The following is a 24,936-nucleotide window of genomic DNA, read 5'->3' on the forward strand; positions in this document are numbered from 1 at the left end:
TCACTGAGATGGATGCAGTTGTTTAGTGTTTGAGTGATTCCGAGCACTTTTATTTTTGAGCTAAATATTGATCACCTAATCAGTACATGATCACTGAGAGCTGAGACTACGTAGTTTAGCTCAGCGAAGGTCCAACTGTTGGAGTGTGGTCTAGTCAACAGTGCTTCAAAAAAATGACTAAGTGTGTGAGAGAGTGACCTTGTGCATACATGACCTTGCGAGCACACACTCAACACTACTCAACAACAAGCCACCTCGAACCATCAAGACAACATGCTTAGTGTGACTGACCAACGGGTGCAGGCGACAAGCGCGACACTTGTGATAGATTGTTGAACAATCGCGATGACACTTGCGTGACATCACATACAACTTCGTGTGTGAGTGCGACAAATTCTTACATAGCAAATACAACTTATACACATGAAGACGGACACAAACATAACCAGAACATGACTGCAAGCATGCCATTGTGACCAACATACTAAAAGTTGTCTGGTTAACGGTCAAGTGAGGAGGGTGCAAAGAATCAACATGAACTCATGGGATGAGCATGAGTGCTTGCAAACATCAAGTAAAAACCTAAGGAAGGCTTCGAAACTTGATGCAAGCCAAAAAAATTTAGGGTGTTATAGCCGCTACAACACTTGCCGACACACTGGTTGAATACTAGCTTCTTTGTTTTGGTCCATTAACAACACAGGGCCTTGGTCTATCAGGGAGTATTGTATCGATGTGTGGGTTACTTTGGCTTCCCCACTTACCCCATGGACAAACATGGTTCACCTTTTTCCAACTCAGTCAAACACAACAACAAGTTCCAACTTGATCATAGTGTTTCAAAATCGAGAAGGTTAGTTTGGCTCGTGAGTTAAAAAATTTCAAAGTATAAGTTTTCATCTCTGGTGTTGCTCTGCTACTAGCAGGACTAGACAGTACCATGATGGAGTAACGTAGGAAAACACACATTTCTCCACTGCCAGAAAGCCTAGTCAGTACCCTCGTGGAGTTACATGCTTCACCTCTCTGTGCAGGTAGCCTTTCTCTTCTTTCACCTTTGTATTTTTTAGAGGACTGTGCATAGGCACTTATTTATTTTGGGGCAGAATGTGGATTCTGATTTATTGAGAGTAGAAGAGGTTGTTCCTTTAGAGAAGCATGTAAGACCTCTGACATAGGTTTGTTCGTTTGTATTTTCCCCTTCTTCGTTTCTGCTAGTTGATGAGATTGAACACACAGAGTAGAAGGTTGAGTACATACATGGAGTTTCCCAGTGTGGACACAGGTTCATGGTTGGACCCAAGCTCCCCTTGCAGACGACTAATATTTTCTGTCAAGACTTCATTGGCCGAAGTTTATAACCAAGCATAGAGAAGATATATGCAGGACTGGCCAAGTGCTGCAGTGTCACAAGACTCTTTGGATATCAGCCACATACTCATTCAAAAGCCAGAACTCAGTAGAGGGCAACACTTATTTACAAAGCCAAAAATAACATGAAACTAAGTAAACAAAACAAAACAAAACAAAAATAATAAACAAAACGAAAAAACAATACGTAGTAAACAAACTATGTACATGGCGCAAGGCGTGGCCTTGACTTACTGAAAATAGTGTTTGAGATCTTAGCCGTTGACAGGAAGGTTCTCAATCCTCCCGTTAAGTGATTGCAGATGGTATGTGTGTGGGCCAAGCTTCTCATGGACAATGTATGGACCAATCTATAGGGATTGGAACTTCATATGTTTGCCTTTATCTTCATGGGGTTTGTCCCATTTCAAGACTAAGTCACCCACATCGAAGTTAGCATTCCTTGCAGACTTCTTGTCGAACCATCTCTTGATATGGTTCTAGTGGAGTGTGAATTTTTCTTTTGCTTTCATCCTTTCTTCCTGTAACTTGTGAAGTATGTCCATCCTACGCTGAACTAGCAGACAAGTCTTAACTTGGGATTCTTGGGACAATTGGAGCATAGGAAAGTAGATGTTTGGTGGAAGGATGGATTATTTCCCATAAACCAGGAAGTATGGCAAAGTGTTCAAAGAGGTTTTGGGTGTTACATGGTCAGTCCATAAGGCATTCATCAAAGTGGAGTGCCAGTTACATTGTTCAGAGTAAATAGTCTTCTTGATAATGCAGATAATATTTTTATTTGTGGATTCTGCGAGACCATTTCCCTGTGAGTAGTAGTTAAATGAGTGTTTAAGCACAATACCATACTACAATGCAAAATCATAAAGCTTCAAAGATGAAAAGTAAGCTGTATTTTCAAACACAAGTGATATAGGAACGCCAAAGTGTGAGATGATGTTCTGTTGGAGGAAGCTGATGACTTCTTGGTCATTCACTTGCTTAAGTGGAACTGCTTCTGTCCACCACGTGAAGTAATCGATAACTATCAAGATGTAATGGTGTTGTTTTGATGAATGTGGGAAAATTTCCCGAATGATGTCCAGGCCCCATTGTTGGAATGGTTCAGGAACTGCAACAGGGTGCAATGGGGCTACTAAACTTCGTGCTTTGCGGAACATCGCTAACAGACCGGGCACTTGCGTGCGTAAGTGTGTGCATCCTTGAACAATGTGGGCCAATAAAAACCAGTTTGCATAACTTTGTGTGCAGTGGTATTTCCCGCGAAGTGGCCCCTGACTGGTCCATCATGTAGATCATGCACAACCTTTTCTGAATCATGTGCCTCTAAGAATGTTACACAGTAATTTGTCACTGTCCTCATCTCAGTCCCTCTACTATGTCATGTGTCAAATAAACATGTCCATATCTTCCCACTTATGCAAGAAGATTAAGATAATGATCTCTATTGCTAAAGATTGACCCTCTTTGACTAAGTTCATGCATCGTCGCTAGTAAACCCTTAAAATCCACAACAGTTCTCTGTCATGCACTGTATCATTGCGACGTTGTCGCTAGTCCCCAATTCATGACCCATGACGATCCAGATTCAGCAAATTAGTTCAAATAGTCGGCCTTCCAGATGTTTCTAGAGCTGGTTGTTGGGTCAGTTTGGGTTGCCTTTCCACCTCTGGGATGGTGGTTCCACCTCTTGTGCAACCTCCCTTGAGGATAAGATCCCTCTCCCTCATTTCATGGAGACTCCTTCTCCTATAAAATCACTCACCATTACTATGATCTGCTAGCTTTTTTAACTAGTTAGTTCTTTTGGTTGTATAGTGCTGCTAGTGCTTTTGAGTTTGGTAGACAGCTTTGGTGTGAGTGTGATAAGTGTGGGCTTGCTAAATAGTTTGCAAGAGGTTGTGGAGTGCCCTTAACCTTGTATTGAAGCTTGTGAGTGAGAGAGAGATATTATTCATTTGGGAGACCCATCCTTGAGAGTGAATGCTTGAAGAAACATACTGGTTGTACCCTCTGAGAAGGCTCATGACGTCAAGACTTGGTTGTAAGCTTTGCTCTTGATTCATTATTAATACAATCAATGACATTTTGCTATGTCTTGTATGTAATTTACTTGATAGCTCATGACTTCTTGACTTTATGAGTAAATAGATCATTGTTGTTCTTGGTTATGTGCTCTGTTGTTTTCTTGTGGTATTTCAGGTTGATTGCTCATTGAGGAGAAGGAAACAGAAGCTGGAGCAGCGCAACGGAACTTCATCAACCACCAGTTTGAGGTAGGCCTCCAACAATGACTATTTAAGGGAATCAATTATTGTTTTGTCTTTGTTGTGACTAGACCCACTCTAGGGCTAGAGGGGTTGCCCTTGTCCGCAAAGGGAACACTTTCCTACTTCACAAGTTGGCGACTCCACTGGGGAGTCCTTTATATGTTTTTTCTCTTGGTTGATTTTGTTTGGTTTTGATTTAGTGTCTCTTGAGTTTTGGGGTTAAACCATCAGTTTTTTGGGTTACCTGGGTCAATCTGGGAATTCCCCTTACTGCTTGGAAAGATTATCTAGTGTCATTTAGGTGTTTTTACTTTGTCTTTTGCTTAAGTAAGATCATCGCTGAAGATAGCCTAGCAGTTGCGACGACGTCACTAATATTATAGCTTTGTACCAGTGACTATTTGGCTTTCATCTCGGGTTGCTAGTTTAATTCCCGCGACGACTCTTGAAATCGGACCGTCTTTGAAAACAAGTGTACTTTAGCAACTAGTCTCTAGTTGTCAGTGTAACACCAGCGACTAGTCTCTAATTGTGAGTGTAACACCAGCGAGTAGTCTCTAGTTGTCAGTGTAACACCCGTGACAATTCCTGTAAAGTTTTTTTTTTCAACTTTGCCTCTTGAATCCATCAATCTTGTTTATCCCCTGTTGTTTCTTGTCTCTCATTAGCTTGTTTTGATTTCTTTTGGTTAAGGTACTGTCTCTTTGGTTTCATTGAGTGAGTCTTGTGTTTTTAGACCGTGTGACCTAGCTCTTTAAAGGTTTCGTCGAGAATTCATTTGCTTGGGTTACTTGTCTATCCAAGGTTCATCCACGACTGTCTTATTGATTTTCTTGAGGTTTTTTCATTGCTTGTTTCTTGCTGGTTGATGTTTAGTGTCAATTATTGAACCAATTTTTGATATTGATTCGATTTCTTCACTACCGGACATAGATTACAATTGTTTGGATCAATCAGTTCATGCATGCTTGTCTGTCTCTTTAAATTCAAAAAAAAAGAAATTAAGGGATTGCATTCATTTGATATATGAAAGTGAAAGTATATGTGCATTTCAAATTTTCATGTTTGAGAAATTGAAAAGAGAACTCTAAATCTTTCATTAGTAGTATCGATGCATTGTGAGATTAGTGTATTGATGCATTGTGTTTCTTAGTGTTTGCATTCGCTTGTTTTTGTTTGGGGACAAACTTTCTACCCTCCTTTAAGTAGGTGTTCATAGAAATAAAAGATGCTTTACTCATTCTAGCTGCATCCTAGGTTTTTGATATACATACGGTAAGGCCTGGAAACTGAAACATAATTCAAGATCAACTCTAAAATGAACTGAATGAACTTAACAATGCATTGGAACATAACAAACATTATTTAGAGGTCTAGGCTAGAGACGTGCTCCGGTATCGTAAAACCTATTCACTATTGCTTTCACTTAAGGTTGGGTGATTCCTCCTTCTGTGACTCAATAGCTACTAGTATGGACTTGAGCTCCCAGTACCATTGAGTATATGTTGGGAGACCCCACTAGGTTATCATCCTATATCCTTAGGAAGCCGTGTCTGCCGCCTTGCAAACCGTAATGCACTGAACACAGCATTCAGGAATATTGACTACCGTACGGAAAGTCCTTGGTTTTCATATGATTGCTAAGGTGTATATGCAGTTTTACGGGTTGTTTGGTAAACCTTTTGCCTAGTTATCCAGAGTAGTCACTTTCATTCCTTTTCAGACTCCTTAAAAGAAAAGGTCCATCTGAGCACTTGTCCTTTCAGGCTCATTAAACCTCAAAAGAGATAGAGTCACCTTTTCGTCCTTTTCTCGACTCTTGAAACATGAAAAGGTCAAGTTTTGTTCCTGTGTCATAAAATTTATTTCCCACGAAATATTCCTGGTAATAGTTAGAGTTCTTGGCTTAGATAAGAGTGTTTTTCAAGCTCGTTTCTAATGGAAACATTCCCTAAGTCTACCGGCCAAGGTCTTCCCCCAGATGGGAACCCTGGTCCGTTTCCTTCTTTTGGAAATGCCGGTGCTCCATACATGGCAACACTGTCCTTGCCTGGGTTAACCATCGGTTTGCCTGTTTGGTTGTTTTCAACCTCGGTGGTCCCAAGCGTCATGACTCCTATTCCACCGTCTCCTTCATTTGAATCACAACATGTTGATTCCAAGGTTGAGCCTGCACCTTCTTCCCCTATTTCTTCACCTTCATCTCCTCCTTTGCCTGGTGAAAGTTTCACATCTAGTAACCAGGAGACTAAGAAGAAGAAGAAGAAGATGAAGAAGAAGAAGAAGTTTGATAAATGTGAGGCCACCTGTGCAGCTATTGCTTTGAGTACATCTCAGGTCAGACCACCTCCTTATCCTCCGCGGAAGGTTAAGTTTCCTTGTAAATTGTGCAAGGGTGACCATCTTCTTCGTGATTGTCCTGACATTCCTAGGATCTTAGAAGTATGGTCTCACGATCTGGTTCATCCCTCATAATCCTCTGAAGCTCATGACGATGCTACCCTATCAACTGGTAGCGGTAAGAAGAAAGGGAAGATTCGATTCCCCTATAGGCTATGTCAAGGTAGCCATCCCCTTCACCTTTGTCCACTCATGGCTAAAGCTTCTGTTGTTTTGGAAAGTTTTATAGCTTCTTCACCCTGACTTCTCGTTGGTTATCAAAGGCTCTCTTCAGACCCTCTCCCCGTTGATAAAGAGATTGAATTAGATTCTTCTCTTGTCCGTCCTCTTCTTTCCAAGACTGGCTGTGCTAAGCCTGTTCCAGACCAACCATTGGTCGGAGGGAGTGTCGACTTGGGTTCACCACCTGTTGATCACTCTGCTTCGAAAGAGAATCATGCTCATGTTCTTCTCGTCTCATCAGATTCTCTTGAGTCCAAAAATGACCCTCCTATCCCCGCTAATTAGGAGAGTCCTTTGGTTTCTGTAGAGCATGGGGGTAATCATATGATACCCCCACCAAGTAGTTCAGTCATTTCCTTTGACTAGAGTCACTTGACTGCTTTCTGCCTTCCATCCTATGTGCCTTTCCAGATTACAGTACATGCCTATGATAAGGCAGTACTTGGCACTGTCTTGGATGAGGGTGCGTCTGTCAGTCTTATGCCTTCCACTACTTGGCAAGCTTTGGGCTCCCCACAACTTGTGCCAGTCACGTAGAATCTATTGGTGTTTGACGGAGGAACCAGTCAACCTTTAGGGATCCTCCTGAAGTTTCTTGTTACTTTAGGGGGCAAAACCATCTATATAGACGTAATGGTTGTCCAAGGTGCTTTAGATTTCAGTCTTCTCCTTGGCCGTGACTATATTTATGCCATGGGGGCCCTCGTCTCTTCACTTTTCTGTGTGGCTTGTTTTCCACACAATGGAAGAATGGTGACCATAGATCAATTATCGTTCTTTAGTCCCCCGGTGCCTCCTACGCAGCTATCATCCCCTCTCGGTTCTTGCTCGCAAGCAATGCCTTCCCAGCCACAAGTCAATTATGTGGCTACCCATTCCATCTCCGCCTCTGCTGATGATCATGCAGGTGGTCTCCTACATCATGTACTGGGGGCATTGGAACCCAATCTGTCGTTGGTGCCTCATGACATGTATTACTCCCAGAGTGCGTTTCTTCCCTCCCGCGAAGACCTCTTGGGAGCCATGTTCTCATATGACCCATAAATAATGAGTCTTGAGGAAAGTTCTTGATCTTATGTCAACCTCATTAAAAAATGAAACAAGGGTTATGAGGATAGTTCTTTTATTGTGTCTACCTCATTAAAAAAAAAAAATGAAACAACTCCCTTTTCTAAATCGAGTCTTTGCTTAAGATCTCGTAAAATCCAAGTCGAGTCTTTCCAATATTTCGAAAGTGAACCTTCATTCCATCCACCTCGTTGAATGCAATGAAGCTTGGGGGGCATGTACCTCGATTTGCGTCATTATGCTGGGGGCATGCGAACTTATAACAAGCATAGTTTTTCATTTCAAGCTTGTGTAAACATGAAACTGAATCCAAGCAGAGTTCTCCATGGTTCAAGCTTGTGTAAAAATGAACCCATAGTCGTTTACATCTCGTGATTGTCATTTTTATCTGCTAAATTCTACTAGATGAGCCTTGGTTGTTTCATTCTATTGCCACCATCTCTTTGGCTAATCATATTCTTTCACTTGGTTATTTTTCTTTTCCTAAGGGAACGCAGCGATGAGTGGTTTTACTAGCTAGCCTCTTGACCATTACATGTTTTGAGCAGTTCCACCATTGCCGAAACCAGTTGCTACCCTTTATACAACTCATTCCTCTAGGACAAGTCTTCTTTAAGCTCTTTTCCAACTTATAAAAGACGAAAAGATTGCCGAGTTTTCCCTTTTAGCTCGTTAAACGGATAAAAGGTGGTCCACTTTTAGCTCTTTTCCGATCGTATAAATGCGAAAAGATGGCTGGGCTTTTTTCATTTCAAGTTCGATTTTGGTTATGAAATGTTGTGTCTCTGATCACTTTTTTTACATTTTCGGATCAAGACCACTAATTACGAAAAGTACTCATGATCGTAATGGTCAAGCGGTTCTCTCGAGTATTATTTTATACTTTTTTGGGCTCGAGGGACACAAAATTACAAAAAAGGACCCCCCTGGAGTTTTCTTTTCCGTGTCTTTTTCAAACTCTCTAAACATGAAAAAGACTCTGAGTTTTCCCTATGTCAGACTCGTTAAACCCTGATGACATTGGACTCGTCACCATGATGAGACTCAAGCTTCTCCTACCTAGGGCTCTTTAAACTATTACTAGGTTGGATTTGTCTGAAGGTCGAACTTATATTAAAAGCATATGCTATCCCCTTCAAGCTTGTTTTTAAAAAATAATTGGGGTACTCGCCAGCAATGGTGGGGGGAAATTTGGAAGTCCTCATTGGTTACCTACAACAGCTAGTCACTCTTGAACATTGACACTTTTGCTTCTCGTCGGGTTGGGATATGCTCACATTGTCATTTGCCTTCCGGGATTTTGGGTTGCCATTTTGCCTCATTCCATCTGATCCATGTTGTCTCCATCGAGCCTTCGATCCCTTGGTACCTAAATGCTGCCACATTTCGGAGTCGTGTCGCCGATATGTTCAAGAGTATAATCCTTCTGCAGTTTACACCCTTACCTCCTCCTCTGATACTCTGTTTCACCATCTACCACTTGTTCCTTATCTCGTGTCGTTGATGGGGGAAACATTATGGCCCTCCTACGATGGATTGTCTCCTGTCAACATCAACTCATTATCCAGGAGATTGGTCTAGAGATCCCTTTCGGTACCTTGGAGCTTGCATGCCTCAATGGCAAGTTCTTCGCACCTGACGATAGACTCTCATCATTGGTCTTCGATTGGGTGACTCCACGAGTGTTTGACTTCAGCTCATTTTTCACACTTAGTGGATTGTACTAGACAGTACCTTGAGAGCCATTGGCATTATAGGTGGTTTCTCTCGCACTTGTTAACGATTTTCATCATTGACCGGTAATCAAGCGACTTTCTATCATGCTCGACCTTAGCACATTTGTTCGCATGCTAGAATTTGTACTATGATCGGTTGGGTTTCGAGACCCCGAACTAAGATTACATATGTTCGGGCTGCATGGATTGGTTTGTGATTACATACATGACTCTTTGATGGATGGCTGTGACCATACCTAAGTCTTCATGGATGGCTACGACCATACCTTTATCATTATCATGGTCTTGTCAATTGGGTGGCTGCATCCATACCACAGACCAAGTTTCATATGTCTTTTGGATGGCTGCGCCCATGCCTAGACTACATGTATTTCACTATCAGAGATATTAGTTGTACTTGTGCATGCAAGTCCTTCTAGGTGCTATTCCAGTTCAAACAGTTTCATAAAGCATTTCATCCCTCCCACTCTCTCGGGCTTCATGCTTTAGCGGGCATCTGTTACACAGTAATTTTCCACTATCCTCATCTCAATCCCTCTACTGTGTCATGTGTCAATTAAACATGTCCATATCTTCTCACTTATGCAAGAAGATTAAGCAAATGCTCTCTAATGCTGAAGATTGACCCTTTTTGACTAAGTTCATGCATCGTCGCTAGTAAACCCTTAAAATCCACGACGGTTCTCTGTCATGCACTATATCATTGCGACGTCGTCGCTAGTCCCCAGTTCATGACGTAGGTCTTCTGGATGTTTCTAGAGCTGGTTGTTGGGTCAGTTTGGGTCGCCTTTCCGCATCTGGGATGGTGGTTCTACCTCTTGTGCAACCTCCCTTGAGGATAAGCTCCCTCTCCCTCATTTCATGGAGACTCCTTCTCCTATAAAATCACTCACCATTGCTATGATCTGCTAGATTTTTTAACTAGTTAGTTCTTTTGGTTGTATAGTGCTGCTAGTGCTTTTGAGTTTGGTAGATAGCTTTAGTGTGAGTGTGACAAGTGTGGGCTTGCTGAATAATTTGCAAGAGGTTGTGGAGTGCCCTTAACCTTATATTGAAGCTTGTGAGTGAGAGAGAGATATTATTCATTTTGGAAACCCATCCTTGAGAGTGAATGCTTGAAAAAACATACTGGCTGGACCCTCCAAGAAGGCTTGCGATGTCAAGACTTGGTTGTAAGCTTTGCTCTTGATTCATTATTAATACAATCAATGATTTTTTCCTATGTCTTGTATGTAATTTACTTGATAGCTCATGACTTCTTGACTTTATGAGTAAATAGATCATTGTTGTTCTCGGTTATGTGCTCTATTGTTTTCTTGTGGTGTTTCAGGTTGATTGCTCATTGAGGAGAAGGAAACAGAAGCTGGAGCAGTGCAATAGGACTTCATCAACCACCAATTTGAGGTAGGCCTCCAACGATGAATATTTAAGGGAATCAATTGTTGTTTTGTCTTTGCTATGACAAGACCCACTCTAGGGCTAGAGAGGTTTCCTCTGTCCGTAGAGGGAACACTTTCCTACTTCACAAGGAACCTGAGAAAAATCTTGTTACTGTGCTTTCTGTAAAGCACTCCGTGCACCAACTGATAGGATAAATCTTTGAGGTGCAGTGCCCTCTTATTTCTCATGGAGAAGTGAGAGGGTATGGTGCCTTGCTCAAGGTACTGGCACACATCTTCATACTAAGAGTTTCCACATGCAGTGGGTGGTGCTCGCTCTACATCATACATCTCGATTTCTTGCTCCCAATCAATGAGCTCTTCTTCTTCCTCTTGTGCATGGACTGGCTTAGCTACGAGTCTACAGAGACCATGACCCTTGATGATGTGAACTCACCTGATGTCAAGATCATAATCTTGCAAGCCTGTCATCTAGTTCACACATCATTCACCCATCTCTTACTGTATAAGTAGTGAACGGACTGCTAGGTGAGGCACATAGACTATGCAATGATTCTTCAACAAGTAGGATCTGAAGTGTTTCACCACCTTGTATACTGCATATGCTTGTTTTTCAATAGTGGAGTAGTTGATTTCGGGTCTGTTATGGCCTAAATCTACCTCAGGCTGAGAAAGGCAGGTCTAGGGTAACATCAAACCACGCTTAACCTGGTAGCTAGCCCTACTAGGTCGGGAGAGGGCTCTCTCCTTGTCAATGTCAGGAAAATATGATCAATGAGGTTTGAGATGACTGATATAAAGACTAATTTTAGGCTAGGTATATGCCCAGAGGAGTTTGATTGAATTTAATGTTGGTTTGTTGGCTCAAATGTGAAAGGCAGATTTGGGTCTGGGGAATGGACTCAGTCTTGCAGAGGTTTCTATGGGTCGAGGTAGGCAAATGGTTTAGTACTTTTAAATAAGTGAGATGGAGAGTCTTAAGATTGGTGAGGAGTTGGAGAGGGCATGAATGTCTTAGGGATCCTCTTCAAACAATTGAAAACATAAATAACTAAACAAACCCTAGGTAGAGCACTGCAACATCAATGAATTCTACCTTTATCCTTGATTCATTTAGTTAAGCTAAACAAAAAGAGATGATGGCATACATAAACACATGTAAACTTGCATTACAGAAGGAAAAACAATACCAAATCAAGTTTCCAAAAGAATCCCACAAAGTGTTGCAAACCCTAGTCTATTCCTTTGCCAAACTGCAGAGATGAACGTACAATAATGCTCAAAGCATTCACAAGAGTCCAACCTTTACCAATGACTGAAAAACTACTAGATATAGGAAACAAACAACTCATCCTAGGCTTTAGGGGTCGAATTCATTAGTTTAGGAGCTGTTTCAACAAGATCTAAACTAAGAACTAAAAAGTAGGCAGTGGAACAACTTACCTCTAAAACCTAGGAAACTGATTCATTCAGTTTCAAACTACCTTTTCATGATGTATCTACCTCCATGAGTGAAATTTCAACATTTTTACATCAAATTCCATCAAGTTACATCAAATTACATCATGAGTTTGACCATGAGAGAGAGAAAAGTCAAACTAAGAAAAAACTAGGCGAAAAACAGAGTTTTTTCACAAAAAAGTCCATTTTTAATCCTGTGCGTCGCGCCATTGTCCCTGTGCATAGCACCTTTTTGTAGCTGATTTTGGAGGCCTTCCCATGCACAACATTTTCTCCAAGTGGGTTTTTTGGAAAGGTATATCTATCTACTTTCCAGAACAGTTAGAATTTCTAAATTTGGTGTCCATTTTCCCCTCCAAAAGTGAGTTCTCCCAACATTGCTTCCTGTGTGGCCAAAAAGGGGCAAAAAGGGAATTTTTGAGGTGTTTTTGACCCTTTTGGAAGCTCAAAACTTGACAAAATTTCTTGGCCATTTCTAGGTATTCATAATTTTGCATGAGGAATCCAAAAATGCTGAGTTTTCCTCCAGAGGAGGTCCCTAGCAAAAGCGAGCACCAGGTGGCGCTACGCACCAGGCAGAAAAATCTGTGTTTTGCTCCAAAAATTCAAAATTGACAAAAAGTGTGCCAAATTTCTTGAAATTTGGGCTGAGTGACCTGCATTAAGTGCTATGTTGGGCTAAGGAAGCCTCAACCAAAATCTTGAGCTTGTCTTGCTCTTTCCTCTTCCTCAAAGCTTTCCTCAACTTGGCCTTCAAAGTCCTTATTCTTGCTTTACAAACTTTGTTTCTTGCCAAATAGTGATAGGCCATGTGCCTCAACATATTTTTCTCTTTGTTGGCCTTCTCCAACATCTTCTCCAAGTGCATGTTTTCCCTTTCAAGCCAAGATTCATGATCAGCTTCAATCTCTTGCTCTAGTGGTGTCAACTTGATTTTCCTCCTCTTGGCTGCTTGTCGATTTTCTCTTATGTTTTGGAGCTCCATGATAGTTTGTTGGTCTTCCAACTGCTTATTCCTTTGCTCAAGATAGTTTATTACCCACTTGGCTCTTTCTAGGTTGAGAGACAAGTCATGAATGTCAGCTTGCTGTTCCTGGATGATCTCCTTGAGCTTTGAGCTTTGAGAGCCCAAATCAATGTCATCATCCTAGATGAGAGTGAACTCCCTCTCTTGACCTTCAGAAGGCCCCTCATCATGCAATGGATGTTTACCTTTGTCCTGTACCTATTTTGTTGTTAAAGGAAATGAGACCCCTTCCACCCCGGGTGGAGATAGTACTCGTTTTGCTGTTGCAAACAACCTCCTTATGCCCCTTTGGTAAGTGACAAACACTGGCACACTGGTGGTTTGAGTTTCATGCACCTCTTGCTGATGTGAAGGCTCTCCTGCCTCATGAAAAACTGATGGGGGCACTTGAGGGCTTATGAAGACCTCATGTGAAATGAAATCATCCCATGAAACATTCAATAAACTCAACTAATGGAAAACCACAATCTTGATCAATGCAAAGTGATAGATGCTGTTATACTGCTGATGAGGAGGTTTCCTTTGCACCAATGTGGTCATTTTCTCAATATTCTGGCATATGAAATAGGGGATGTTTATCATCCTCACCCTAGTAAAATTCATCAATAATCTGACATGATAGGTGTATAGGCGAGAAATTCTGCCTTCACAGTTGAAATATTTGATTATGAGTTTCATAAGGGGAGAATATGTGTCCTGTAGGTATCTGAAAGGGAAGACCCTATTGATATGCCTCTGAAAGCCAACCTTGATATAAGGCTCATAATGATCTCTGTCCACCAACTATCCCTTGTTCCACTACTCACCCAAATTCGAAATGCCTGTTGCTTCAGCTATAGTCTCAGATGTCAAAGTGAATGTCACACCTGCCAAATTGACCTGGCCATTGTGAAGATCAAGCACAAAAAGTCTGGCCAGCTCATGGTGGTATTTGACTCTTTCCACCATCTCACAAAATTGGTAGCAAGATTGATGTTTGAAGCATGCTACAGCAAGAGGGAAAGCCAATAGCTCAGTAAGTGTAGTGAGCTCCTTCTAGATGTGTTTCCCTCCCTTGTGAGGTCTCCTTGATGCATGAATTTCTTGGGAGGAATCACTTACTGTTTCCTCATTTCTGTCATAAGATGAACCTGACTCCATGTTTGTGATTTTTTGATGTTCTTTGATGGGTATGAAGAGATTTTATAGGAATAATAGGTATTTGCTGTTAAATGATAGGAATTTGATGATGGGGGATAGTGAATGAGGAATTATGATGCTGCTTGTAGGGTTTGGGGAATAAGGATTAAGGTTTAAAGATGTTAATTAGGGTTTGGGAGTAGTGGGATTAGGTATTAGGGTTTATATTTTGGGGATAAGGAAATGGATGAGTTTGAATGAGGAAGGGGAGGGAAAATGAAATGAGGGAAGTGTAGTGAAGAGATGTGAAAATGGTAGAGGGGGATAAGACAACAAAAATTGCAATTTTGCAAACCCTAGGCAACTTTTTCAATTGATTGTGCAAGGAACTAGGGTTTTGTTTTTTACCTATTGAAACACCATAAAAACTGATGAAAACCCTTACAATGGCAATATGAGATGCTTGACTTACTTGGAAGGAGGAAATTTGCAAGTTTGGAGCTTGGAGGAGGTGATTTGGATGAGTTTCGAGCTTTGGAGGTAAGTGCGCCATGCCCACTAACAGGTGCGCCACGCCTCTCTGGTGCATCAAACCCATTACAATCTCAGTGTATTTCCTGCGCTGCATGCGCCGCATTGACCAGGTGCACCATGCCTCAACCCAGGTGCGCTGCGCCTCAAGAATTTTCATAGTTTGTAGCAAATTCACTCCTTTGGCTCAAAAACGACTTGGCTCTTGTTCTCTTTCACTCTTTGGACACAAATGAGCTTCTTCAATATGAAAAATACTTTATATACAAAGGATTTTAATTTTTCAATTATAAAAACCCACTTTGTAATGTTTGTCTTTCACTTGTCTTTTAAAACTCTGTTTTTGTAGTTTGACTTGCTTTTTGCCTTTATTGGACTAAATGCTTTGAATTTTTTACTCTTTTAAAGGAGCTGGAGTGTAGGAGCTTGGCAAGGTGACTAGGGTTGCATCTTTAAATTATTACATATAGGAAAAATGAAATTACATGAAATTTTGTACATAAAACATAAAAAACTTTGTTTTTCCTCAAAACAGGGTTTTAAAGAAAAATCAGTCACTAAGCATGTGATTATTGAAATTTTTGTTGCTGAGACTTTATTTGACCTCCTCATGTGCCTGCAAACCATTATTAAGCTTTTACAAGACTTTATTGACAAAAACCTAGACCTAATGAGACCTAAAACCCTAAAAATGACTTTTGAAAATGTAAAGACAAAAAATGACTGCAAATGACCTAGATGTATGAAAATGGGCTAGCAGGTAAAGACCATGAGGGAAAATTGATAATATGAGACACCTAACATGTAATGCAACAAGAGTATTTTGATCATTGATGGAGGGATGAAGATACTAACACTAACATGGTTCCTGCATTCTTGCACTCATGAAGGAGATGGGACGTTCTCCATTTAACTCATCCTTCTGAGTGAGTACTACAACAAGTGAGTTGTCGAAGGTGAAGGTGTATAGTAATAAATATTTGTTAAAATCTAGGCTGTAAAGTGCAGGCACACCTGCTATAGCCTGCTTGATACGAGTGAAAAATTATTTTACGTCTTGCCCCAACTGTAGACCGCATCCTTCTTGATCATGTCATGCATTGGTTTCACTATCTGCACATAATCTGATATGAACTTCCAGAGGAAGTTTATCTTTCCCAAGAAGGATTGCATTGCTTTCTTGTTAGCTAGATGAGGGATCTATGTAATGGTCCAGACACTGTCTGGATCAACCTTGATCCCACCTCTAGCAATGATGTTCCCAAGGAGGTTCCCCTTAGACACTGCAAATAAACTCTTTTTGGGATTCAAGGAAATTTGATATTTCCGGCATTGCTCGAATATATTCTTTAGATGGCGTATGTGGTCTGGCCTTTTTCTGGAAAAGACAGTCACATCATCACGGTACACCACTATGCTCTATTCGATGAGTCCACAGAAGGTGATGTCCATGGCGCGCTGAAAGGTTTTGCCTGCATTCATGAGCCCAAGTAACATTCTTCTGTATGTGAACGTAGCCCACTTGGTACAAAAGGTAGTTTTTAGTTGATCAGGTTCCGCTACTAGAACCTGGTTATATCCTGAAAACCTGTCAAGTAAGGAAAACATTTCTACCCTAGATATTGTCTATAAAATATGTTCCATAGACGACACAACGTAGCTGTCTTTGTTCGAGGTGTGGTTCAAGTTTCAGAAATCAATGCACAAGCGGATCTCCCCTAACTTCTTACGTACAGGAACAAGGTTGGGAACCCACATGGAATGATGAACTTTGTAAATGATTCATGCATCCAACAGCTTGGTCAACTCTTTCTGTATGAGGGGTTCAAGTGATGGATGTACTTTTCTCAGCTTCTGTTGAAACGGTTTGACCCCTTCTTTGATTGGAATCACATGTTGGATTATTCGCGTGTCATACATTTTCAGATCATCATATGTCCACGTGAACATATCCCTATTTGTGCTTTTTGATTTTGGACAGATGGTGGATCAACCTTCCTCAATAGTTCAAGCTTTTCTCGCATTTCCCCAATCATAGGGGGAGCCCCTTGACTTTTGAGATTGTATTGACCATTTTTCTTTTGGGGCTGCTTCTCGATGTTCATTTTCTACACTTCTTGTGAGCACTGATACATGTTGATCACCTACCCAATGCTGGGTGCCTCATTAGGTGCAACATCTTCATCATTGTGTACATCTATCAGCTAGCATTGCACATTGTTTACCATGTTTAGTGCATGGTTAGATACTGAGTTTGCAACTTGTTTCCATTTCGAACAAGTCCCTTTCAGGTGATCCTCTTCATGGAATGAGAAAAAATCGTCATTCGCACACAGTTCTGTCTGGAACAATGAGTTGAAGCTTTGCACAATTTTAGTTGGGAAGCGGTTGCTTCCTGATGACATGCTTCCTTTCTGTTGTCTAGGAGGTCAGTTGCTCATAGATGTGTCAATTGTTCATTTTTTTAGCTCACACACCACTGTTGTCAAGTTCTTGACAAGACGAGTAAGGGTTTCAATGTCACTTGCTTCCTTATCTTTACCCTTGCTTTCCACAACCTAGGGCTTCCTGCTTGCATCTCTGGAGTCTTTTGCTGGTTAATCATTCTTGATGACTCCAATCGCGCATAGGTCTTTCTCCACAACGATTGCCTCTTCACAGTTCTCTAGTAATGTTGGTTTCGCAGCTCGCTTAACGAAATACAATATACTGGTTAGCAGTGCAGACGTATAATAGTCGATAGTGATGGAGTCATGAGGTTTCGTGTCTATTGCAAACTTGTTCAATATGCAAAAAAACCTCTGATTGAAATATTTTACCTTTACTTTTGACTCCATCTTCAGGCTGCCCAACTCTTTGAGCAACATGGATGGGGTCTTGTCATCAACAATTTTTTACAAAAACATCCGTTTGAACATACCCCAATTATGGATGGAATTGACACGAAGGCTATGATACCATACCACTGCATGGCCATCCAAGGCACACGGAAACAATCTGCATGTAACATCGTCATACCATACCTCGAGGGTCTATAGATGTAGGTAGAATTTGTCCAAGTAATTTTCTACCTTCATTGCTTTCCCAAGGTTGTACTTTGTGAGCATTCTCTCTGAACGCTTTGGGATCCTATGCAAAGAACTTGGGGGAGCCAATGGTCCATGTGTCATCCATTCCAAGTTTTGGTTAGCCATGTCTTCTTCTTCTTTGTCCTCCTCCTCTTCTTCAGAATCTTATAGTTCCGATTCTGAGTCTGTTGGTTCATATCTGCCTCCACCTCCACTGCTGCCTTCCCCTTCGCCTCTTGTACCAGAGTCTGAGCCCAAGATCACGAGGTTGTCATGTTCTCCCTGTCAAAAGGTTGGAGGTTCCTCCCCATTCTCAATAGCTTCTTCCAGATCTTTGAGTGTGGCAAGAACTACTTCTTCCACCGATGATACAACAACCCTTGTGGGAGTGGTCTTGGGCTTCCTTAATGCATATGGAAGATATTTTATTCCTGGGATTAGGCCGACTACTTTGGAAGAATGACGGGTGATGGGACGGACAGAGTGGAGGTGCTAATATGAAATTTCATGTTCACGTTTGGGAGGTGAGGAGTAACCAACTTCAGAGCTACGCGTAGGTGAGAGGGAGTGAAAGTTACTACCTTGACCAGATGATTGATGAGTGGGGGTGAGAGGACATTCAACCATAAAAAAATGGTGACCCTCCTTCGAGCACTATAAATGTTGACGGTGTTGGACCCACCAACATTCAGTGGATCTCCCCGTATGAAGTTGATGAGCCCCAATTTTGGTACAATTTGGGCTCATTTTTGGCCTATTTTGCTTGCTCAAACCATTCATTTTTATTGTTTATGCATACACTTCTTAGTTTATTCATGTTGTTTGTAGGAGAAAGGATAGGCACTTTATCCACGTAGCTAATGCATTGTGATTCCAGGTTTTGGCATTAAAAGGGAGCAAAAGACAGCGAAAAGGTGGCAAGGAGACAACGAGTTGGCATTGCTGACATAAGGAGAGGTTGTCCACGGTTTTGGGGGACATTCCTCGTGATCCTCACCAAGAACTCCGAGCCCACTTCAGCCTCCCTCCGAGCTTAATACACGGCCAGCTGTTCTACAAGAACAGCAGTTCAAAACTGCTCTACAGGAAACAACATTTATGACCATCCTACAGGATCAGCAGTTAAACTATAGATTGAACAGCCGAGCTCCTAGAATCATGGATATCTGTTGGAGCATCGTTTTGTATAAGTATAGAAGCCTTAGCCTTGGTTAGGTTGTTGAAACTCTCGTATTACTATTGTAATTTTGGAGCACAGCTCAAGTTTCGTTCTCTTTTGTAAGCCAATTTGGCATGTTATCAGATTATGAATAAAGAAGGCCACTTTTGAGTTAGTTCTGAGTTTTCTCAAGGAGCTATAGCTCTCAGGTGAGGGCCCAACCTGAGAGCCATAGTCCTCCTCCGTGTTGTAATGCATTTACCATTAGTTCCAGCACTTGAGTTTGTTTAGTTTCCTATGCAATTCGGATTTCCAGCTTGTTGGTTTAGTTGTTTTCATTAGCATAGATAGGACTGGTATGATGCTTTGCTTTCAGTATTCGAGTTTGATAGGTTGGTAGAATAAATCTCTTGGAGCTCCATCAAAAACAGGTTGCAAAAGGCTCACTGCCATCTCACCGTTGGGATTGGGGTGTAGACCATGATCAGCCACCAAAAAGAACAGCAGTCGTTTCATCTCCACGCAAGTTGCCACATGAACGTTTTTATTGAAAATCCATTCATATATTCTCGACATTGATCCATACTGCACTCTCACGCATTAGTTTCATTTCTTGTTTTCCATTTCGGATTTGTAGGTTTCATGGCATAATAGGTTAATGAATCTCTTGTTTTGATGCACAGGTCATTTGTTTCATTTACGCTGCTCTTTCTCAAGCCACTTCCTTCGTCGTTTTCTCCATCCACCTGCAAGTTCTATTCATCCTCTACCTCACTCACTTGCCCTCCAACTCTCTCATTCCACGTACCACTCCATTTCCTTCACTCTTGTTGATTTCACCCTTCCAAGACATCAACCCATTGCATGCACCCTTCCTTCGTCTGACTTGCCATTTCCTAAGACATCATTAGGTCCATCTCCATCTCCCTTAGCATCCCACACCACTCCAACACTCCATCCACTCCTAAAATCTCCATGACCAACCATCCTGTAGACGTGCACAGCCATCCTGTAGAAAACAGAGTATCCTGTAGAATTCCCAGCAGCCTTCCTGTAGGAGGCCATTCACTTCGTTGCCGAGCTTCTGAACGTGAGGGACCTCTGTGGATGGGTGCTGAGGATCCTTAGGAACCTCTCCAAGCCTCCCCAACCTGTCCCACACTTTCCTTCCATCTCCATCCCACCTGCACAATCAAACCCTAGTTAGGCCAAGGTCACAATCATTCCACACACTTAAAGGAAAAACACAAAAACACATTTCTCATGATGCCAGTAGCTTAGACCCATGCATTCATACTTGTTAGAGGCAATGATAGCATTCATAAGAGTTGCACCCACATTCTTTGCATTATAGAGGATAGACTAGTTAAATTAGGGTTTCATAGATTTACATGCTTTAAGTTGCTTTTGATTCAGTTTGTCAAGTAGAGTAGCCTTTCTTTGAAGTTAACTTTCGTCCATCATTGATAAAGCTTCTTCTGTGAGCCTATAGAAGTTGGCTTAAGCCCTAGCGGACTTGTGCCAGCTGACCAAGTGACAGCTGTGACAAGGGCTAGTACTTGTGCATACAGCACCGTCGCTTCCAAGTTTGTACGAACTACCGGGTTGATAAAATTAAGAGACAGGAAGCCCCAGGAGTTGTAGCATTATTGCTACAATACTGGAGCTCACCACCTTTTTGGCGCCGTTGCCGGGGAGCGTCAGAGTATTAGCACCTGTTGCTTTTCCTCTACTTTCCTACTCTTACCTTCTGCTAAGTAGTTTGCTTCATTTCCATTCTGCAAAAGTAGCATAGACTTTCCTGCTTTCTTAGACTAGTATTTCTTGCTTTCCTAGATTAGTATTTCCTGCTTTTCTAGATTAGTATTTCCTGCTTTCCTAGATTAATATTTCCTGCTTTCCTAGATTAATATTTCCAATTCCGCAAATTTCATTTGAGCAATCTAGTTAGTTGTAGATCACTTTGTTTCAGTTTTGCAGGTACAAGAAAAAAGCAAAAGCACTAAAAACAGAGAAGAGTCCTTTCCCTTTCATGCCTCGTAGGAACCGAGATAGATCAGGCAAATTCCTACCAAACACCCCCACCACATCACTAAGTCACCCTTCTCTTTTCTTTGGTGATAGTGACCCAGAGGAACCTATAGGTGAACATCCCGAGATATACCAAGACCCTATAGACGAAGAAGAGTTAGAAACCACTCCATCTGAAGCCATGGCTGATAATGGGAGAGAAGATGAGAGAATAGAAGGAGCTTTCCCCATCCGAGAAACCAATGGGGATATGAAAATGAAAAACATTAGCCCCTCTGCCTTGCCTCACTTCCATGGACTGACCACTGAGGATCCGAATACCTTCTTGTTTGAGTTTGCTGTCCTTTGTCGAACCTATGACTATACTGAGGATGAGCAAAAGTTGAAGCTTTTCCCTTCCACTCTCAAGGATGCAGCACTACGTTGGTTCATGGGATTACCTGGGAATAGCATCACCACTTGGGCTCAGATGCAGCAAGCCTTCAATACCAAGTATAGGGATTATTGTAGGTCCAAGGAAACCAAGGGAGAAATCTTTCGAATGACCATGGGGAATGATGAGTCTTTAGAGGACTATGAGGAGAGGTTCCAACTTAGCTATAAACGGGCCAGGTGAACACTTGACCCTGAATCCCTCAAGTTGGTTCTACTCCGAGGAGTCCCTGAAGATCTCCTAGACACCCTTCACATGTTAGCTGGGGGGGACATTTACCAACTGCCTTATGAGGACATCAAAACTGTGTTTCGAAATCATTCCAGGGCAGCTAGAAAACGAGGTAGAGGAAACCTCCTCTCCACCGGTGTCCCTTTCTCCAAACATGAGCTTACAAACCAATTAGAAGATCTTAAGAGTGAGGTGAGACATACCATTGCCATGCAGCTGGACACATTCAGGATCCAGCAAAAGAAAGAGGAAGCTGAGAGAGCCTTGGCTGTCTTCTGCCCTAGGTGCACCAGAAGACACCCTAAGAACGAATGTCCATTGCATTCGGTTGAAGTGTGTTTCGTTTGTGAGGAGGACCACCCAACAAATCAGTGTCCAACCTTGCCTGGGTTTAAAGCCATGTACCAGGGAACTGAAGCCCCCACTGAACCTCTCTACTTCATCAACCAAAGGAGGCCTCAAGGATCTAGACCTTATCAGCAGGGGATGCAAGGGGCATCTCAAGCTTATTACAACCCCAACCACTTGACTCCCATGCCTTCCTGGGGTCCCCCTACTCATCCTTCCTGGTCAATGCCTCCTCCATGGTCTTATCCACCTCAGTACCCTACTCAACCTACTTCTCATCCATATCACTCACATACCCAGTCGCAACCTCAATGGAGTGCTCCTCAGTCGGGGTGGAGGCCCCAATACAACACTCCTCCCGCCATTTTGCCTCCACCACCAGTTCAACCTCAGCCTTTACCTCCTGCTCCTCCAAGGCAACCTCAGATGCCTGCTCAACCGAACCCGAACCCCAACAATAGACAGGCTCAGCAGGTATATACTGGGGAGACCTCGTGCCCTACCTATGCTGTGGAGATCCAGGAAATCAATCTTAGATCTGGAAAGATTCTTCCAGATCGCCAACCTCCTCCCCCAGAGGATGAGGAAAACCATCAGGAGAGTGAACCAAAGCCTACTCCACCCTTTCCTGAGAGATTAACCGCCACCACACAACCGAACCCAGAAGAAGATGAGCTTTTGGGTGAGCTCAAACAGTTGTGTGTTAAAATCCCACTTCTCCAAGCCATCAAGGATGTGCCAATATATAACAAGCTGATTAAGGAGAAGTGTTTCAAACAACCAGGCAGACGGAAGAAAGATGCCTCAACTATCAACGTCATAGGACAACTGTCTGACCTTATGCTAGGACAAGTCATCTGCCCAAAATACCTAGATCCTGGAAGTCCTGTAGTAGATGTACACATCAATGGCACCATTATCCCCCACACCTTGATTGATCTGGGGGCAGCCATCAATGTGATGACCAGGGATACCATGCTTAAACTCAATCTTCAGGGTTCCTTGAGAAAGACTTCGACAGTACTACAGTTAGCAGATCGCTCCACCGTGACTCCCGAAGGGATTGTGGAGGATGTCTTGGTCTCAATTGATTCTTGGGAATACCCTGCAGATTTCCTGGTCCTGCAACCAAAGGCCAAGCTTACTGGATATCCTCTCATCTTGGGGAGGCCTTGGTTAGCTACTGCAGATGCTTACATAAGTTGTCGGGCAGGGAACATGACCATCAAAAATGGTCCCATGTCCAAGCAGCTAGTCCTATACCCTCCTGCCCAACCTTCTTTAGAGCATGATTTACCACTCTGGTTGGAGGACGGAGAGGAAGACGAGGTGTACTCTGCACCTCTGTGCACCCTAGATACCGCTAGAAGAAATTCTCCTACCGAGGATGATTTAATTGAGACCCTGATCCAGAATCCACCTTCCAGTGCACTATCTTTAGAGAAGTTGGTGGAGGATGCCCAAGCTAGCCCCTTAGTGGACCTTTGTACAACCAGCCCTGTAACTCCCAGAGTCAAAAGTGTGGAGTTCGGCCCTGAGAGAGCGTTAAAGATCAGCTCCTCTCTGTCTCCTTCCCAGGAGAAGGAGTTGTGTAGCCTATTGGCCAGCCACTTAGATGCTTTTGCTTGGAGCTATAAGGAGATGAAAGGAGTCCACCCCTCGGTCTGTACCCATCATATATACATCAAAGAGGATTGTAAACCAGTTAGGCAACCCCAGAGGAGAATGAATCCAGCCCTTAAGGACATTGTCAAGGAAGAATTGCAAAAACTGTTGGACGCCGGATTCATTTACCCCATCTCAGATAGTGAATGGGTGTCCCCTCTGGTGTTGGTTCCCAAGAAGAATGGGAAGTGGAGGATCTGTGTAGATTACCGGGAGCTGAACAAAGCTACCAAGAAGGACCATTTCCCTCTACCCTTCATAGATCAAGTGTTGGATGGACTGGCAGGAAAGAAGTTCTTCTCTTTCCTGGATGGGTTCAACGGGTACAATCAAATCCAAATCAGCCCGGAAGACCAAGATAAGACCACCTTCACTTGTCCTTGGGGTACCTTTGCCTACCGAGTCCTTCCCTTTGGGCTATGCAATGCTCCTGCTACTTTTCAGAGAGCTGTCTTGAGCATCTTCTCGGAGTTGGTCCATGATGCAGTGGAAATCTACATGGATGACTTTACCCCTTATGGGGCCAACTTCCAGGAAGCATTGTCCAACTTGGGAAAGGTCCTAACCAAGTGCATCGAGATGAACTTGTCCCTTAGCCCTGAGAAATGTGAATTCCTAATGACTGAAGGGACAGTGCTAGGCCATACCATTTCTTCTCAAGGATTGCAGGTGGATCCTAACAAAATTGCTCTCATCAAGAGGGTTCCACCTCCTCAAAAAGTAAGGGATGTCCGGAGTTTCTTGGGATTAGCAGGATACTACCGAAGGTTCATTAAAGACTTCAGCAAGTTAGCCTCACCGTTGTTTGGTTTGTTGGCAAAAGATGTGGAGTTTAATTGGACTGACGATTGTCAGAAGAGTTTGAATGAATTAAAAGACAAGTTAGTGTCAGCTCCAATCCTAAGAGGTCCAAACTGGGCCCTACCTTTCCACATCCACACTGATGCCTCGAACAAAGCCATAGGTGCAGCCTTAGGACAAGTTGAGCAAAAACTTCCATATGCCATTTACTTCGTTAGCAAAAACTTGTCCAAAGCAGAGCTGAATTACACTGTAACCGAGAAGGAATTCTTAGCTGTGGTTCATGCACTGAACAAGTTCCGACATTACATTACTGGTTACCAGACTTTTGTACATACTGACCATGCTGCTATTAGATACTTGATGAATAAACCAGATGTGAATGCTCGTATTATTAGATGGTTACTTTTATTGCAGCAGTTTGATCTAACCATTGTTGATAAACCAGGAAAAGAAAATGTTGTTGCTGACTTCTTGTCTAGATTGGATTTGCCTGCAGATGAAGATGGGACGGTGGATGACCAGATGCCTGATGAGCATCTGTTTGCTATCTCAGTACTCTCTCCATGGTTTGCTGACATAGCAAACTACCTTG

Source organism: Pinus tabuliformis, chromosome J (assembly GCF_031772625.1).
Source record: "Pinus tabuliformis cultivar Carrire ecotype Pingquan chromosome J, CPIR1, whole genome shotgun sequence".
Lineage (NCBI taxonomy): Eukaryota > Viridiplantae > Streptophyta > Pinopsida > Pinales > Pinaceae > Pinus > Pinus tabuliformis.